Here is a 17520-nt window from a genome sequence, read left to right as displayed (position 1 = left end):
ACCATTGTTCTTTGCAAAAGGAATTAAGAGGGAATAAGCACAGGGAGAATGTGTTAACTGTTCTTTATCAGAGATGACAAGGCTGGATTATGAGGCTCCCACCAGTCAGTATGGGACTGAGCCCTACCTGTCTCTGGCTGTTTTGAATGGTTACTGGTAGGGGAGCACAGCTTTGAGAGGTTATGGCAGTGCTTGGAGAAAACAAGTATGTGAACAAACTGCATCTCCTACAGCTTTCATAGGGGAGAAAAGGACACAATTGTCACAAAGATCCTTTGCATCACTTGAGAAAGGCAGAACGAAGTTCAGTTCTACTCTTTGAATAGGCAGTTAAACTCTGTGGGAGCTCTAGCTTCCACAAATGATGTGGACTGCATGAAAAGAGTATGTTTGTGGCTTTCTGTATGTAAAGGTGGTTTTCAGTTTTTTCTTTTTTTTTTGACCTGGAATTGAAACCCTTGTTAAAAATCTCTTGGGCAAAATACTTCTGTCCACATCTTCTGTTTCCTCTTCCTCTATGAAGAGGAAGTTTGAGTGTTTGATATTGTACTAATCAGGTAAGAAGCACATCTACTCAAGTCAGAACTGAAAAAATCCAGTAAAACTAGAAGTGATGTTTTCAGATATACCTGCTGGATAAAAATCCTGCCAAACATGCTGTCATTATGAAGATAAGTATCCCAAATTCTCTTCTTCAAGTTGTGTTATAACTTATTACAACATCAGGACAAGTACAATAGCTCTTGTTTTCTAATACATAAATACACAGCCATTGCTGTAACTTAAGTGGTATGTGCTTACATCTGAGGATTTCTTTGGCTGATTCCTTGAAATATATCTTAAACAGCTGGGGAGTAGTTTATGGAAGCTTTACTTCAATCATTTTACTCTATTTTGTGTGAAGGATAGGTGTGTTGTTTGTTTTGGCCACTGCTCAACAAAACTCCAGGCTTTCTAGTATGACATACTTGTTTGACAGTGAATAACAGCATATCTAAATATATTTCAATCTGTTGCACACAGTAGTATTTGTTAGGATGATCTGTCATCTGCCTTATCTTCTGTGCCTGAGTTTTAATTTACTTTCTACTCTTCTTTTCTTGTGTTCTCGGGACACAATCTGTAAGTTCCTTGACTTCTGTGCTGATCACAAGTTATCTACATGGGTTCTGGGTCTTTGCATCTCCTGAGGTCTGAAGTGTTACCTTCTTGAAATCCATGTTTCACAGACCTGATATAAGTTGGTTTGTTCAGTAATAGGGATTAGTTTAAGAACTAATATATTCAAAAGGAATCCATAAGTGGTAGTCTTAAAACTTTCCATCTGCTTTAGTGGGTAACAGTCTTGTTTTTCCTCAGTTTTGCACTAGGGGCATAACAGAATATTTTGATCTTCTGCCACAGTGACTTTGCCTCACAAGAAGTACTGGAGTCACAACAGAATGCTTCTATCTTTTGCCTCAAAACTTGCAAGGACGTTTTCCTCGGGTTCCACATATATTGTTTTTAAAAAGCGGCTCACTGTGGCCTAATAAGCAATGGAAACCTCCCAATCTGGAGGAAAGTGGATGGAAGTGGGTGGAAGGCCACAGTGATGAAGCTGATGGTAGGAAAAAAGGGCAAGAAGTAGCTGGGCAGTCGACCACCCTAGATACCACTGAGCATGCCCAAAGGGACAATAGCATGTTAATATGGGTCTCTGAAAAAGAATGAACATGTATGCCAATGTACTGCATATGCCTGTCTTAACTGTTCAAATGTAGAACCTGAACTCTGAGAGGGTGCTCTTGCTTGTCAAGTCACCTGCTATGTATCATGAGGAATAAAGGAATGCTGCTTTCTAACACAACACTAGAGGTAGTTTTCTTCCTGGATTTCAGATGACAGACCCTAGCTAAAATCAGTCAGTTTCACTCTGGAGCCATGGTTAAGCCACATCCTCTACTGTCCTCCTTTGTAACTTTGGAAATGCTAAAACTTGTCATCACTAGCACAGGACTCTTAATGGCTTTCCCTTATTGTGTCTGCTCTCAGCTTGACATTATCTAACTGCCCAACAGAGAAAGAAAGTGTGAGCACTACCATACAGGATGCTTGTTCTGGGTAATTGCCATGCAATAGTGTTTATAGAGCTTGAATGTCAAACATCTCAATAGTCTAAGTTTTGCTAAACAGACTTAATTATTTATGAAGAGAAAGATGTTCTACAACTGTAAGCCCACCATGTGCATGGAGAGATTGCTGTTTTTATTCATTACTAGTTCAGCTTAGCATTCCAGTATTTAAAGGCTGATGATGAGTGACCCCATTATGCTTGTTTTTTTAAAAAATAAAGCAAAACATTTATTTCCTGTCAAAGGCTAAAAGGAAGTGCTGCACTTTATGTCCTCAGTTGCTAGATGTGGAAAAGTATTGGCAAGACCAAGCTTGAATTTGTTAATCTCTACTGCTATATCAAACTTGAATTCATTCCTTCTCTGCGATGCTTATATCTGGTTTATTGGATGTGGTTGAGTAGTTTTCTGCCTGGTTGTTTGTGTGTACTTATAAAATATACAGAAGAGAGCACACAGGGATGGTTATCAGGATCCGCTATCTAACCTGTCTGTTCATGGCTTGTGACTTTGCAAGGGACTGTGGTAGCAATATTCTACAATGAAGTAAATATATCCACAAAGAGAACCTTTTCTGGGATCAGTGGAAGAAAAATATTCTGTGGGCGAAGTCAAGCAGATACAATTGCCACAACTTTTTTTCTATGGCTTGTATGGAAGTTCCTCAGCTTTTCCTGGTATTGCTTCCAGGACAGCATGAAATAGATTTAATAACAAAGCATGTTAGTGTAGCTTTTCAGAAGGAAGCTCTTTTTCCTATGTGAATAGGAAATACAGAGAAGACGACTGATACGGGAGAAGTGGGCATTAATATACAGTTTTTCATATAGTGTATAAAATTGTGAAACACTCAGTGTTTTCCAAAGCTTTCAGTCATGATGAAGCCAGTAACAAGCACAAAACTGAGGTAATGTGCTATTATGAACCTGGGCTGGTGGCCATCTGAGGTGTGACGCTTCTTGCTGGCCTTCTTCGGGTATTGGTCTTCGTATTCATGCTGCAAAGTGGATAAATTTCACTGACTTTATAAAATGAATAATATATAGTAAAACATCTTGATATGCGTCTACGGTAGTACTGAACAAATTATTTCAAAGTAATTTAAGTAGCTAAAGACTTAGCTGCTGTGACTTACGCTACTTATCTTGCGTAAGTAATTTTAAACAGACTTTCCATGAGTATCACACAAGATTTTTCTATCTAGTCTGTAATTTCATCCTCAATTATCTACGCTCTACAAGCTCAGGCAAACATCTTTATACATATTTCCTAGGCTTCATCATTTTTCAGAGACCTTGTAAGAACTCACGCTTAGCTTATAGTGCTGTTAAAAATTTCTCTTCAAATCTCTCCTTCCCTGTATTGCCTATAAAGTAACTTTATCAAGTTTCAACTATTAGTAAACAGACGATTGCTTGTAGTGCGCGTGGCTTCAGAAATCTTGAAGCTAGATTAAAAAATGAAATGATTATTTATGCTTTTTTGTAACTTCTCATGGAATTTAGCTTTGAGACTGACACTGTGAAAAAGATTAAAAAAAAAAACTAGACCCAATAAAATAGCTTTTGACTGCTTTCCTAGGACTTTCCCTAGTTTTATTTGTAAATCTGATGTTTTTCTCCCAGTAGCAATGCTTGTCAGAGAAGTAACTGGTTGCAAAATCCATGTGTTAAAAGCGTAACTGCTGCACCAATGACTTGGTTGATTTCTTAAGTTTTAGTACTTTTTGACCTCTTCAGATTGTTCTTGGTAACTTAGGAATTTAAATTAAAACTTAGAACTGTTGAATCCTTACTACATCCAAATTTGCTGCAAAAAAAGAGCTAAAACTTGATAGCACAAAGTGATCTAGAACACCTGGCTTAATCCTTTAAGCATTACAAATAAGTTTTCAGCATTAAATACTTTAAGCTCAGTATAGGTGATTAGCACTGAGCACTTTGAGAGCTCTCTGGATGACAGAACTGTTGTCCAGTCTGAGGATGATTGCAGTTTGAAGCCCAGGGCTACTGTGCTACTGCAGCTGGGAAGGTGGGTGGCAGGGTAGAGGGCTGCATGTTCTTTTGTTGCTTTAAACTTGGGGTTAAATTTTTTTTTTGTGAAGAATCGTGGCTCTTTGTCAGTTTTCATAGCTGTGCAGATCTGGTGTGCCAAAGGGCAGCAATTCTCTAAGACCTCTCTGAAGCAGAGAAAACTTAAATGAGATGATAAATGAAGATATTGGTTAGTCAGCCAAGAGAAAGTGTAGGTCTTCTGTTACATAATGTCTAGCTACCTGTATTTAAAAAAATAAAGCCATTTCAAATCATTTCAGGTTCCCGAAGGGAAGAAGATTTATTTTTTGGGAAAGATAAATGCTTTGAGTGAAAGTATTCTCTCACAGAGATATCTAAATCATAATTTACAGTGGTGACCATAAGTAATAGTTTTCATGTGTTTACTTCGAAGAGTTCTACAGATCAAGTACTGTGATAAAAACATGACTACAACCATTAAGATTGTTTCTTGTCAGAATTTGGCAGGATAAAGTCTTCAAAAGTAGTTGAACCTATGGTCCTGCTGTATTTCAGGGCAAGTGTAGTAAGACAAAAGCCTGAAAACCAGCAGAAGTCCAGAAACTTGAATGCTTAAAAAGCTCAGCTGCCAAGCTGCAGGAAAAATAAGTAGGACGTGCAGTCTAGTAGCATTAATCACCTCCGCAGGTATCCGGGAGAGAAAAGAGAAGGATTCAAGTGGGCTATTAGGCGTGATGGCTGTGCATCTGCCACATGAGCGTGCCCCGAGGAGAGCCGGCCGTGTATGCGGTGCTCCAACTGGCTCTGAGTTTTAGGACTTGGCAGCTGAGGCCCCCCCCAAGGCAGACAATTTTCTGCGTGTTTAGTCATCCTCAGCTGATACTCTCACATGAACGTGTCCAGCTTTCCCTTGAGTCGACATGCAATTTGTAACACGTACAAGCTCATGAAGAGCAGCATTGGCTAGACGAGATGCAAATTTTTATCAAGAGCTACCTCTTAATTTGTTTGAAAGCTGCCAGCATCACCTCATGCCCTAGTTCTCATAGTGAAGGGGTTGCGTGCAAACAAATCCTGTTTTCTGTCTCCATGGAACTCCAGGTTTTGCATCATTTTACTGTATCTCCCCTGAGCATTTCTGCTCCAGGCCGAGGAGCCCTGGCCTCCCTAGCTGTTCCTTGTAAAGAAGCCTTTCCATGCGTTTCCTTCCTGATATGTAATACAACTGTAACAGTTGACTTCTTGTAATAGGGTTGTGTGTCAAGATGTAATCATCTTTGAGATCACCTTTTTTTGTGAAGAGAAGAATTCTTCTCATGCATGGAAACTCCAGCTGCATGTAATGCTCACAGGTGCTTGTCAGCCTTATGTATGCAGCTCCTGCAATACTCTTGTAAGCTAACAACTGATTTCAAGGCAGGATATTTTTGTCTCCGTATGACAGCATGGCATGTTGTTATTTTAAGGACTTGATGGGCACTTCTCAGCAAGCTATTTTTTATGGGTGACTGTTTATTAGGATTTGCATTAGAGGTATAAATGTAGAACACTTTGTAACCTCGTATTTATAGAGACAAACCAGTGTTGGAACCTGAGGGCATGTTTCTGAAAATATCTGGAAAAGCAGAATGCTTTTCCTAAATACTAAGTATTTTCAACAGTATTCACTGAAGATGTGGGTAAGAGGTGTGTGTATTAAATGTAGTCTCAGCTGCTCTTAAAACTAGTGACGCAGCTCACTTTAATGGAAATGCATTTCAAAAATTAAAGAAAAACAGAATTGCAAATATTTGTTGGAGAACTTATAAAAACTTATTTCTAAAATTTTAGAAGAGGTGTGATATTTTTGCCTTTACTTCATATTTTTCTTCATATTCAGCCGTTTTCAGTCTTGGCTCTGAAAAAAATGCTCTGGAGAGAAAAGGAAAAATAACATCAGAATGTCTCTTTAATTTCTCTGTTTTTCTGATGAAGAAGGAACTTGAGATTTAAAACCAGTCTGCTCTCACTGCAGTGGTTTTTTTTTTGAGCTTTTGCTTATCTTCAGTAAAGAACTCAAAACAATTGCAGTCGGCCTTTGAATGCCTGAACTGATCGGGTACTGCATCTCAGGAGGCAGAAAAGGCTGGAAGATGCTAAGGGGAACGTTTCATTCGTGTCTAACTCCTCACTGTACTGGCTGACCTGAGCAGCCTGGGAAGGAGCAGCAGTATATTTTGTGCCACTCTCTTCTTTCTGTTCATAGCAATTGTTCCCACTATTCTTCTTGATAGCACCCACAGGGAGCCTGAGCAGTGATTGAGCAGCAAGGTGCCCGGGGCAGAGTGAGGCACTGCTGAGGGGAGAAGCTGCTTTCAGCCAGGCTGAGCTTGCTCTGCTGCTAATCAGGTCCTTTCACTTCACTCTGCTTGCTTACTTTGAATTGCTGGGCAGGGCATTTGCTCTAGATTTGCACAATTTGTGCTTCAGAAGTGAGATTTTAAACTTTTTTCCTTCTTCCTCTTCCCCTTCACATCTCTGTGGCCTTTCAAACCCAAGTCCAGGTTAATGCAGGATCCTGCACAAAACCCACTCCTTTTGGGAAGCTTTGTTCAAAGTTATTTTGATGAGACTACTTTGCAGTATAAACTTTTCACCAAAATGTTACTTTCAGTTGGCCAAAGGTATTTAAGGACAGATCAAATTTTTAAGCATGTCCATGCCAATATGTGTTTTGCTACACAAGCTTTCCCCTTCCCCTTTCCCCTTCCCTCTGGAAGATTATAGCACTTCTGTTTTCCAGAATCCTTGGGCAGTGCTGTGATGGCTGTGTTCTCAGCAGGTGTGAGGTTGATCTCCATGTTGTGGGCTTCATTTCTTGAAAGGTAAAACAAAAAAAATCCAGCAACCTGGAAAGTTGGAAACTTCCACAAAAGGTCATGTTTATATTCTGCTGTAGAAACATGTATGGGAAAACTAATTATGCCAGTTAAAAAGGCAGGAAAATTCAGTCTCCTAGTCCTGCAGTACCCACGTTTAATGAATGAGAGTCAGTTCTTGGGCTGAAGCATCTTGGATAATGGTGCTTGGTGGGAAAGACAGCTGCAGTCATTGCAATGATCACAGAACTGAAAGCAAATTCTGATTTGTTTTTTTTTAAAAAAACGAACAAACTTGCTCACACTATCCAGTGATTTCCGAAAAACTCTATAAGCAGAATGTTTAGCAATGACCATTAGCTGCGTGCTTCTCTTACAACAGAGCTCTATTCTCTGAATAGAGCAAATAATACTAGGCTTTACTGTTGAAACATCATGTTGTTCACTGCTGTATCTCCATAGAGGAATAAAGAGGAGTTCGTAGTGCAGGCTGACTGCCAGGTAGTGCTGACCTAAATTTCTAGCTAGTTAGACATAATAGAATTACTATATTTAACAGTTTATTTGCTAAACAGTTTTACAGATTGTGCAGGTAAGTATGCAGTTCCTAGGCCTCAAAAGTGCATCTCTTGCAGAACACTGTCCTTTGCTGTTATGATCTCAGGAACAATTTCCAGCCCAATTTCCATAATTAGTGAGTGACCATTCACCATGTATAAGGAAAGTAGAGCCTTTTTAAGCTGGCTTCCTTTCAGCTTCATTGTGTGAGAGGCTGACTGCAGCTTGTGTTTCCTATCCTGACAGACATAAACCTTGTAGCCAGAATGTAAACCTCAGTGGTAAGCAAAGATGAAGGATGAAGTTTGAGAGCTGTAATCACCTTGAATAATGGTGCTTCATAGAAAACACAGTTGGCATTGCTTTTACAATAATAGAGTTGCATGCAGGGTTTGGGCTATAATGAAGTTTTGTGCTGTAGACCAGGGAATCTGATGTAATCAGATTGATGGCACAAAATCAGATATTCAAGGGGGAGAGGCAATTAATCCTTCATTTAAGGACATTCAAATCAGCAAGGCATCTAGTGTTAAGGATATAAATGAGGCTTTAATGTGGGCTTCATGATAGGTAACTCCTGCAGAGGCATCTATCAGCTTTATATAATGGTAATTTTTAACTCCCTGAGGCGTTGGAAACAACATCTGACAGTTTCTTGAGCTTTTACTGCTCATATTCACAGCAGGGTTAGTGGCCTACTCAAGGAATAGGCCCAGTCTTTTAGGCCATTGACATCACATTAAGTTTCTTCTCTTCCGAAGATGATGAAGGGTTGGTACAAGGAAAAAAGACTGGCTCTGGTCTGGGAGCTGAGCCAATGGTTAAAGCTGAAGGAAGTCTGGCATCTTTACCTGGAATCACACTGCTTACCCTGCCTTGAGGAATGGCAGTGATGTCTGGACTGTTAAAGCAGTGTGTGGGCCAAGGCTTGGCTCAATAGCAGGTCCTTACCAGATCTCTGTTCCAGAATAAATTGGGATGCTGAACTTATCCACTGCATAAGTTACTGGACAGGCAGGAGGGCACCACTTTTACAGAAGGTGTATTAATTAGTTAAGGAAGGTCTTTCAGTCTCCATTTCTCTTCAACAAGAAGTAGCAACTAATGCATGGGCAGTTTTCTCAGGTTTTTTTTTCTTGAGAACTTGCTGCTAGATAAATTATATAGCTAAATTCCAAGTGCTGAACTCTTTTCATTCTGTTGCTTTCCCCACAGCAATTACACTGAAGAGGTTGTTCAGTAAAACGTATTGACATGGTCTGTAGTAATCTGCAGGCAAGCGAGTGCTGACCCAGGCTTCAGAGCAGCCTTTCAGGTGGGGAAGTAATAGGAATTTCTCTCATCCATCTTCAGATCTCCACTGGGAAATTCCTAGAGGAGCTCTGTGGAGACCGATTGCCAAAAGCCTAATTTGGATAGAAGGTGTAAGTTACTCTGTGATACTGATTAGTATGAAAAAGATTTCACTAATCTTTCTTTTCATGCACTGTATGCATCCAGTGGTAAATTAAACCTTGAAGGTCATTAGTTGAAGTGTTAAGTCTCTAATTGAACTTATCAATTTTCCAACAAATGGAGCTGACAGCTGTCTCCTTTGCTCTCTGCCTGACTTTTTGACTCTTCCCAGGAGGGCAGGTGCCTGATGTGCATGCGTATGGCCACAGTGATGTGGGCACTAGCACATGAGTAATCCCACTGAATGTGTGAACTTGAGCGCTTGAATAGGTGTTTCCAGAAATGAGGCTTCGTTGAGATGCTGGGACAAGCTGGCAGAATTGAATCTCTTCCTTTGAAAGGAGTTAAGGAGAAGAGGCAGTTTATCGCAACCTTCCTGGACCAACTTTTTTATCAGGAGATACACAGAGTAAGCCACAAAAATATGGATTTCTGTGAGGAATTTATTTTGTAATCTTTAATGTAATTTAGAATTGTTATCTTTTCTTCATTTGAATAATGAAGAGGAATTAAGTTTTAAGTGACTTCTAGATGTAGCTGGAAAAATCCCTCAGAGCTTTCAGTCCCTCTATGTTTAGAGGAAAAGGAATATTCTTATTCTTGTAAAAGAAATATCTCTTCTAATTCTATCTTTACTAATACTGTTTCAGAGCTAACTAATAGCAATCTTAGTTGCATTCTTATTTTTAAGATTAAAAAAAATTACATCTTCTGTGCAAGCAGGAGGGGTGGTCTTCAGGTTGCTTAACCAGAAGAAGAGAATGGCTGATAAGGGGAGGGAGGACTGCATTTGGTACTTTCAGATGCTTTGAAACTTCTCTTGAGGAAAAAATACCTTATTTAAAAACAATGTTTTATTACAGGATTCACTACTGAATAGTGTTTGTTCTTTTCTTTCTGGAGTGTTCTCTATTTTTCCATTTTAGTTTTATTGAGACTGGGATCTGTCATGTAGTTACAAACTTAACCAGCCTTTAAAAAGCCTGTTAAACTGAAGAGAGGAAAAAAGTCAATACTTGCTCTCAGCTATACATTTATTAAAAAGAAAAAAACACCTAAAATCTATTACCCTGGCTTATTTCACTTTGCATTCCTGAACTCAGTGCCTTATTCTAGGACAATGCAGCTATTTTGAGCTTCCAAGCCCTGCTTCTGTTGTTTGAGTGCAATTTGGACCATGAAACAGTGCTGGGTAGTAGTTCCATTGGTTATAGGGCACCCTGTAACAGGTCATTGCCTCTGTGGTCAAGCTGCTGTCAGTTGGGTCTATCTGTTGGCTCCTGGGTGGAGAATCCATCTTCTCATGCCTTCAAAGTTCTGTATCCTTAAAAAAGAGTGCTTGGCAAGGCCCACACAACCACAATGCTGTAAGCAGGCCATGCATACTGAAGGTTTCTTGTTTCCTTTTCCCTGTCCTTTCTAAGCACAGGGAAAGTTATAAGATGATCTACAGCCTCTTGACTAATAAGCAGCCTCAATAGTGATATTCTAGGAAACGAGGAGAAAAAGAAAAAGGGTGTGTGTTGAAAAGAGTGAGTTGTAAATTAAGTGTTCTAAGTATGTAGGCTTAAGCATATTTCTGATTTATGGAGGGATTTTCCAAGCAGGCCTAAAGGCCTCCCATCCAGAGCGTTGAGTGAGTATGAGAGTGGTTCCACATGGCATTCCCACTAATATATGGCATCCCTACTAAGATCAGCCTTTTTTTTCTTACAAGCAGTCAGTGCATTACCTCTTATCATCATGATCATTATTAAGTGTAAAAGATTGTTTCTGGGATAGTAAATGAATCAAAGTATGAAAAAATAAATGTTCATCCTGACCCTGTAGAACAGCTACAAGTAAATGAAGTAAGACTATCATTGATTATTTGAAACAAATTATTAACATAGCTGTTTCATTTATAATGAGTACCAAGGCCTGCATAATCACTGAGGCAGGCTGATTTTTACACCTTCATAGTTTATTCCTGAATTTATTACCCAATGAGATTGATGTCATGTATCTGAATTCCTTACAAACCTCTGTTAATGTGTTCTGCAAAAAAAAATCCCAGTTGCGTGTCAAGTGAATGTGAGCTCGCATGGAAGGAAAAATAAATTGCAAAAGAATCTGGGTTTAGATCAATCTTTTTGTCTTCCAGATTGCCTATGGAGTCTGACCCTCCCTCCCCTATTGATAGCTTTCTATATTCCTGATTGACAGATACGATCAGTGTTTTGATAAAGTTATTTACTTCATTGATGGAGTAGGTGTGTTCTGTGATGAGGGCATTCACAAACAATCACAACTCTACAGCTAAAAAAAAAAAAACCCTAATCAAACAACCACCCCCCTACTTCACAACAGAAATGCTACCCTACTTCTTGTTATGAATATGGAGAGTAAATTATTCTGACTTTTCTTTATAGTATGATTTAATACACTCGGGAAACTTGGTATCTCCCTTAGTCTTTTCATTTCTAGATTAAGCAGTCTCAGTTTCTGAATAACTTTAACTGCAAAGGAATATGCAATAACTATATTGTACAATGATACACTGAAAGTGTCTTAATATGGGTATCACAGACTATTAGATACGATAGAAGGTATGAATAAGGAAGTATTTAATGGAACATTAGAGAAGCTAAAAATTATGCACATAAGGTATGAACAAATATATGAAATAACAATAAAAGAAAAAAGAGTTGAGACCAGGGTGTCTCTGTAGTGTCAGGAACCTTTTGCTCTCCAGCTGCAAAAAGGTGCTTTCATATCCAGGAAGATGAAGGACAGATAATTCCAAAGATATTGCCATTTCTAAATGGTGACCTATATATTAATAGGATATCAGAGAGAGATATGTCTTCATCTTGAGCAATATCTTCCTAGTTTAGCATTGAATGAATTCTAAAGATAGAGCTGTTTAAAGAACTGTAAGGAGAATAAAATCCTGCCACTTAAGAAAGTGGAGATAAGCAATAGCTGTGCTGGGGAGGGGAGAAACAGTCACAAAACCAGTGACTATTGGACAAATAACAGGGAGTGGTATGGGATTTGGAGAAAAGGACCTAGACTGTAGGAGGAAAATGTTGGAGGAGAAATGACTTAAGAACCTGCCTGTCTCTCCTTAATGAATAGGAGCTCCAGTTCAAGAGTTGTGCAGTGCTTTGGTTTTCTTGCAGGGAAAGTTTCATGTGCCTTCTGTGACAGCTTTTGGACTCTTTAATAGACACCTATGAAGTCACTTGTATCCAATTGATTGAGGTGAAAATGTATGAGAATGTACTGGTAACTAATTAGGAATGGAAAGTAATTATAATTCACAAGTTTTACCTTAACCCAATGAAGAAGGAAAATGTGCTTAGGTAAATGGTATAAGATGTCAAAAGGTTAAACCTAATGCAGCCATTTTCCTTAAAAAGAAAAGGAAAAAATTAGTTTAATGGTGAGTTCGAACATTTTCCTGTCATCTCTGTTCCTTTTCAGCAAATTAAAAGTTGATTATGAGAAAACAAGAAACTACACTTGCTTCTGAATATTATTTATTAAGAGAAGACTTCAATTTCCTAGGGAAGAGATGAACCAAGCATCAAAGTACAGCAGCATGACATCTCTTTTTATTTTTAATTCTTCATGTCACATTTTCTTTGGACACATCAGAGAAAGCAGCAGGCAAGCAGTCTGTGCTTTAAAGTCTGAGAAATAGAAAGTGAGGATTTAGATAACTCAACTTCAAGTAAAAGACCAGCATAAAAGATGCTGTTTTAGGGAATCAGTAATGTTAGATAATCAAGAGTAAAGCCCCACATTTCTGTTTAACTACTTTTTTTCTGCTAGGTCTCTTGAGGCTGCCAGAAGCAATCACTTTGTAAACCAGAAAACACAATGGTAATTGAAAATTCACTTAAAAATGCATCTTTCAGAATAAAAGCAGGTATTCACATCTCAAAAAAAAAAAAAAAAAAAGTAGTTAACCAAACCTAATGGATTTCTTTAAAAAGAATGAGCTAGCAGCTGAGACTAATCAAAATAAGAGGTTCTGAAGGACTTCCATTGAATTTTTGAAAAATAAATGTGTTATTAGTGCACACAAAAGCAAACCCAAAACCAAATAATACAAAACAAAACCCCTCAATCAAACAGAAACAACTGAAAACTAGAACAGAGATCTAAAAGCTTTGAAACCTAAAGAAATGGGGACTAAGCCCCATAAATGGGGAATTGCTTGTGTGTTGCAGTTCAGCAGGCAGAAAAGAGGAAAGATGAAACATTATTTTCTTAAGCTGTTAAGTAAAATCAACAAGGGGAACCAATTCTCCTCTCCAAAACCAAAACACAGCCAACCCATTTTCATTTCTGTAACTCTGACATATGGGTTTTCTTTCCTTAAAACATTTATCTTTTCAGTCCTGTAGGCAACCATGACAGGTCCACAGATGTAATTCAGTGGAGAGGAAGATTTAGTGACTTTTTACTGTTATAAAACAGGTTCGTATTTCAGATTAAGAAGGTGAGCAAATTTTCTTGGTGTTCAAAAACCAAAATATTTTAAAGAGTGAATTTTGGACTTTGATTCCTACTTTAATTTTCTAGGACATGCACAGGGCTTCAATTTTGTGTTGTGTTAATGGAGGTTGAATGCCTGCTGCTGCCTGCAGTGTGGAAGAGAAGGAGCTCCGGGTGTGGACTACTTTCCTGAAGCTTAATCCTAAGGATGGGATAGGGAAGGAAAGCTTGGTTTTCCAACCTGGAAGTTTGAAGTGACATTCTAATAGTTTTTTTCCTACTTCCGGAACTCATCTCTGCATCTGATTGAGGGCTCAAGGGATGGAGGATCAATATCACAAGGCTAAAGCATTTGCTTCTGTGGTTCTATCATGTGGAATGATTTTGCTTTCTTTTCTGCAGATGTATTTGTTCCAGACATATTCTGTTAAAAGGGCTTCATGGTTCTTGGGAGCACCTCCTAATAGAAGCATATTCCACTATATGATAGCATAAGCCATCCATTTAGCTATTATGTTAGCAGTATCCTCAAGTACTAAATTCCCTTGACACAATCTTGAAGCCTGAATGCAAAGGAACTCTTCCTTTTTCAGAGTAGATTTTAATTTTGTTAATTAATTTTCAAAGCAATTACATACTCATGCTCCAGGAGTAAGCAGTTTGGATGAAACAAAAAGCAAACAGGTTTTATAAATAGCTAAAAGGCATAAATATGTTAAATTCCTAGTTATTAAAGCTAACCTTATAAGCATATACACTTTTAAAATTCTAAGCAGATTTATTAAATTGTTGTTTCTTTGGAAAGTATATAAAGCAAATTAAGTGACTGTTTCTTCAAACCAGAGGTTGCTTTGTTATATAGATTAGTGGACTCAAGTCCTTCTTCCTGCCATATTCACTACAGTAAATCAGGTGTAATTAGGCTACAGTTAATAGATTTGTGTAACATCATGCTGTGTTTTGTACACTCTAACCTTTTTTTGAATAGGTCAGTAGTAGATCAATCCTGATGAACTTGGAACATTTTTCTTGTGGATCTGCTGTTAGCTGGGGTGTTATCCTGGCTACTCAGTGTGATGAAGTCATCTCACTGGTGGATCAACTATCCTGTTTACTTTTCTCTCTAAATTGTATTTGGGGTCAGTATATACGTGAGCACTTGCAGTGGAAAGCTGCAGTCGTTTCATTTTTTTAAGCCTTAATTGCAGCTGCTGCTTTTAATTTGCTGTATGACTGACGTGATATGAAGTTTACTAGTAGTATTTGCATATAATTTTAATGATTGTGTGCTACAGTCTTTACTGCTCCATAGGCCAGATTTAATCTACAGTATATTGTTCACAGTTTTGTGGCCTATGGAGACATTCATGTGAGTAAAGAAAGGGACATGGTCAGATTGAGGTCTGCACTACAAATTCCTAAAAGGAGATGCTTATCTGTATAAATTCTGATTTCATTGGAATGAAAGATAAAGTAAGCAGGGTTCAATAAGACACGAAGCCATTTTTTTCTGGGCTTAACATTTATAAAAATATTTCTGAAAAATGTATCATTATTACGGCATAATTTGAACAAAATATTTTGACTTCACAGATACAGCAGAATAAGCTTTAGCCAGCCTATGTGCTGAAGGCATTTTCTTGTGCTTCAGCAAGTTAAATTCATTTTTTTCACTTAGGAAAACTAGCTGACAATTATGTTTAGTGCATTCCAGCTGCATAAAAAATCAACTTGTTGCAGAGAGATTAGGCTGTATTGAAAGCAGTTCCAGCTATAGAGCTGTACAATTCCATTACCCACCATAGTGATCATTAGGGAGCATATCCGGTTGGAATTAAAATCAACTTTGAGAAACGGTGCCCAGTTTTAGTCTATGGGTAGAATGTTAATATGGATTGGTACAGACTTTTCTATACTCGTTTTGCTTGTGAAGGAGCATTTGGTTCCAGTCTGGAAGCCATATGGCTTCAAACATACACTTGCATACATCTGTTGGTCTAGAATAGTTTGAGATGGCTGGGACTCTTAAAGGTCATCTGGTATAGACTTAACCTCAGTCAGTCCCTGCCCCCATTCTATCAGGATCTGTTTTTTGCAGGTGAGTAGGTAGCGTCTCCTGAATATTAATCTTTTTTTGAGATGCTGCGTGTTGGGGATGCAAGGGATCCCTAGTATCATTCAGGCACTATGGATGTGGGAAATCCCAGCCATCGGTTACAACCTTCTGCCAGGCTGTTTCCCCTCTTGACAAAGGGCATCATTTAATGCATATGATTGCATGAGTAAAATTTTGTTGTCTTTTATAAACCTTGTGGCAAACGTTAAATGCATCATTCTAGGAGGTGAACGCCTTTAGGAATAGAAACTGAAGCTGTTCTCCTAGCTCTTCATAAAGGCATAGTAAGGTTTCTTGCTGGTAGAAGCCTAATAAGGTTTCTTCGTGTTTTCTTGCTGGGGTCCTTGTTCTAGCAAAAATGGTGTAAAAAGCATGGTAGCTATATCTTGTCTGAAGAGAAATGTAAACAGAAAATTGTACGAGAGTTCAAGGAAGGAATTCAGAGCCCTTTGTGTATTTACTTCTTAAAAGCCCCAAAAACTAATGTGCTGGTAAATGGGTCTGATAAAACAGTGGACTATACACTTCTAATTTTTCATTTTTTATTAGTAGTTTTAGAACTTCTTTGTTACAATGGTACATCTTTTGATTGCTAAATATTTAAATGAAATACCTGACTTTCTAAATGCCAACATATGATAAATAGCTAAGATTTTAATAATCAGAGCACAGAAAAGATGGATTTAGAAACACTTTCTATGCACTCATGTATGAATTCCAGTGTAGTCACAGGGACAGAGTCTGTGTCTATCTGTGGTAGCAGGTAAAATAGTCACATAAGTGAAGCTGAGGAAAATGAATCTGAATGCTTAGCAATTTTTAATTGTTTCTTACAACACAACATCATTAGATTTTTTTCTTCAGAGAAATGAATAGAAATTGAATGCACTTTGTTAAATATCCTGTTAAACATAACCAAATGCTTAAAACTGGAGAAATTCCTGACAGTCAGAAGTGCTGCACTGAGATACAAGGGTGAAAATAAGAGCACGCGAATAGGTTATTATTCTCTAAGACAAAAGTTTAATGAATTAAAACTTGATTTTTCACATGGAGGCAATTAAAATGGAATATGCTGCATGCTTTCAGCCAATTTGGAGCTATATTTTTTCTGTTAAAAACAAGGAGCATCCAACTTGCTCCCAATTTGTTCTCTAACTTAGATCTGTAAAGGTTGCAATTTATTTAATGTTCTGTGAAGTATTCTTCCAGTGTGTCTGCTTGTTTATGTATATAAAAGCTTGATATAAGGAATGTAGAATTGACTATCACTTTTATGCAACTAGGAAATGAGGTACACCTATTTCCCTACTGAGACCAACAGTATCTTCTGGAATAAAACAAATTAAGAGAAACTAGGGGAAAAACCTCAAGAAGAAAACCAGTCCTCTGCAGTCCGTCAGCAGTTTGGGGGCACCTTATGAGCAGGTCCCCACTCTGCCCCTGGGGACTGCCTGTGGGGCAATCATGTCTTTCTCTCTTGGAGCACGCTTGTCTGGCAGGGTGGCTGCAGAGCACAGGTGGTGTTCATAGCCGTGGGGAAAGCCAAAAAGTTTTAGTTGTCCTGTAGCTGAAATTAACTTCAGTTCCCAGTGTGATAAGTGAATGATTTTGATGCTTGATATTATGATGATGCAAGCTGTGGTAATACTTAATATTGTGATGGACAGACGTAGATGATTATAGAAAATGTTTCTGTAATTAAATCACCGAATTCCATTAGCTTATAAGCATCTACTACTTAGCATAACTAATAGAAATTTTATGGGGAATCAATTAGGATGTAAAAGCATGTTCTCTTCCTGATCTCGAAAGATAAGTATTCAGAAATAGAAATTAAGGTTCTGACATTTCAGATTATAAATCCATTTCAGGAGGAAGATATGAACACTGAGTTTTCATAGAAAAGCTGCTTG

The 17520-nt window shown here is 38.2% G+C and overlaps 1 long non-coding RNA gene across 4 annotated transcripts in view; it reads left to right on the top strand.

Annotated features, from left to right (window-relative positions):
- The window catches only part of LOC110400436, a 35455-nt gene extending 18130 nt beyond the window's left edge, over positions 1-17325 (top strand). For 2 of the 4 annotated variants that reach the window (XR_002439838.1, XR_002439837.1), the window contains 2 exons: positions 13390-13470; positions 13576-17325. This is a non-coding gene — a long non-coding RNA (uncharacterized LOC110400436). Of the gene's footprint in view, positions 1-557; positions 666-1359; positions 2082-13389; positions 13471-13575 lie in introns of those variants that run through there. The other 2 variants (XR_002439839.1, XR_002439840.1) reach the window with 2 other exon arrangements.

This window comes from Numida meleagris, chromosome 5 (assembly GCF_002078875.1).
Source record: "Numida meleagris isolate 19003 breed g44 Domestic line chromosome 5, NumMel1.0, whole genome shotgun sequence".
Taxonomy (NCBI): domain Eukaryota; kingdom Metazoa; phylum Chordata; class Aves; order Galliformes; family Numididae; genus Numida; species Numida meleagris.
The sequence above is the reverse complement of the archived record's forward strand: the minus strand, read 5'-3'. Positions and strand labels throughout refer to the sequence as shown.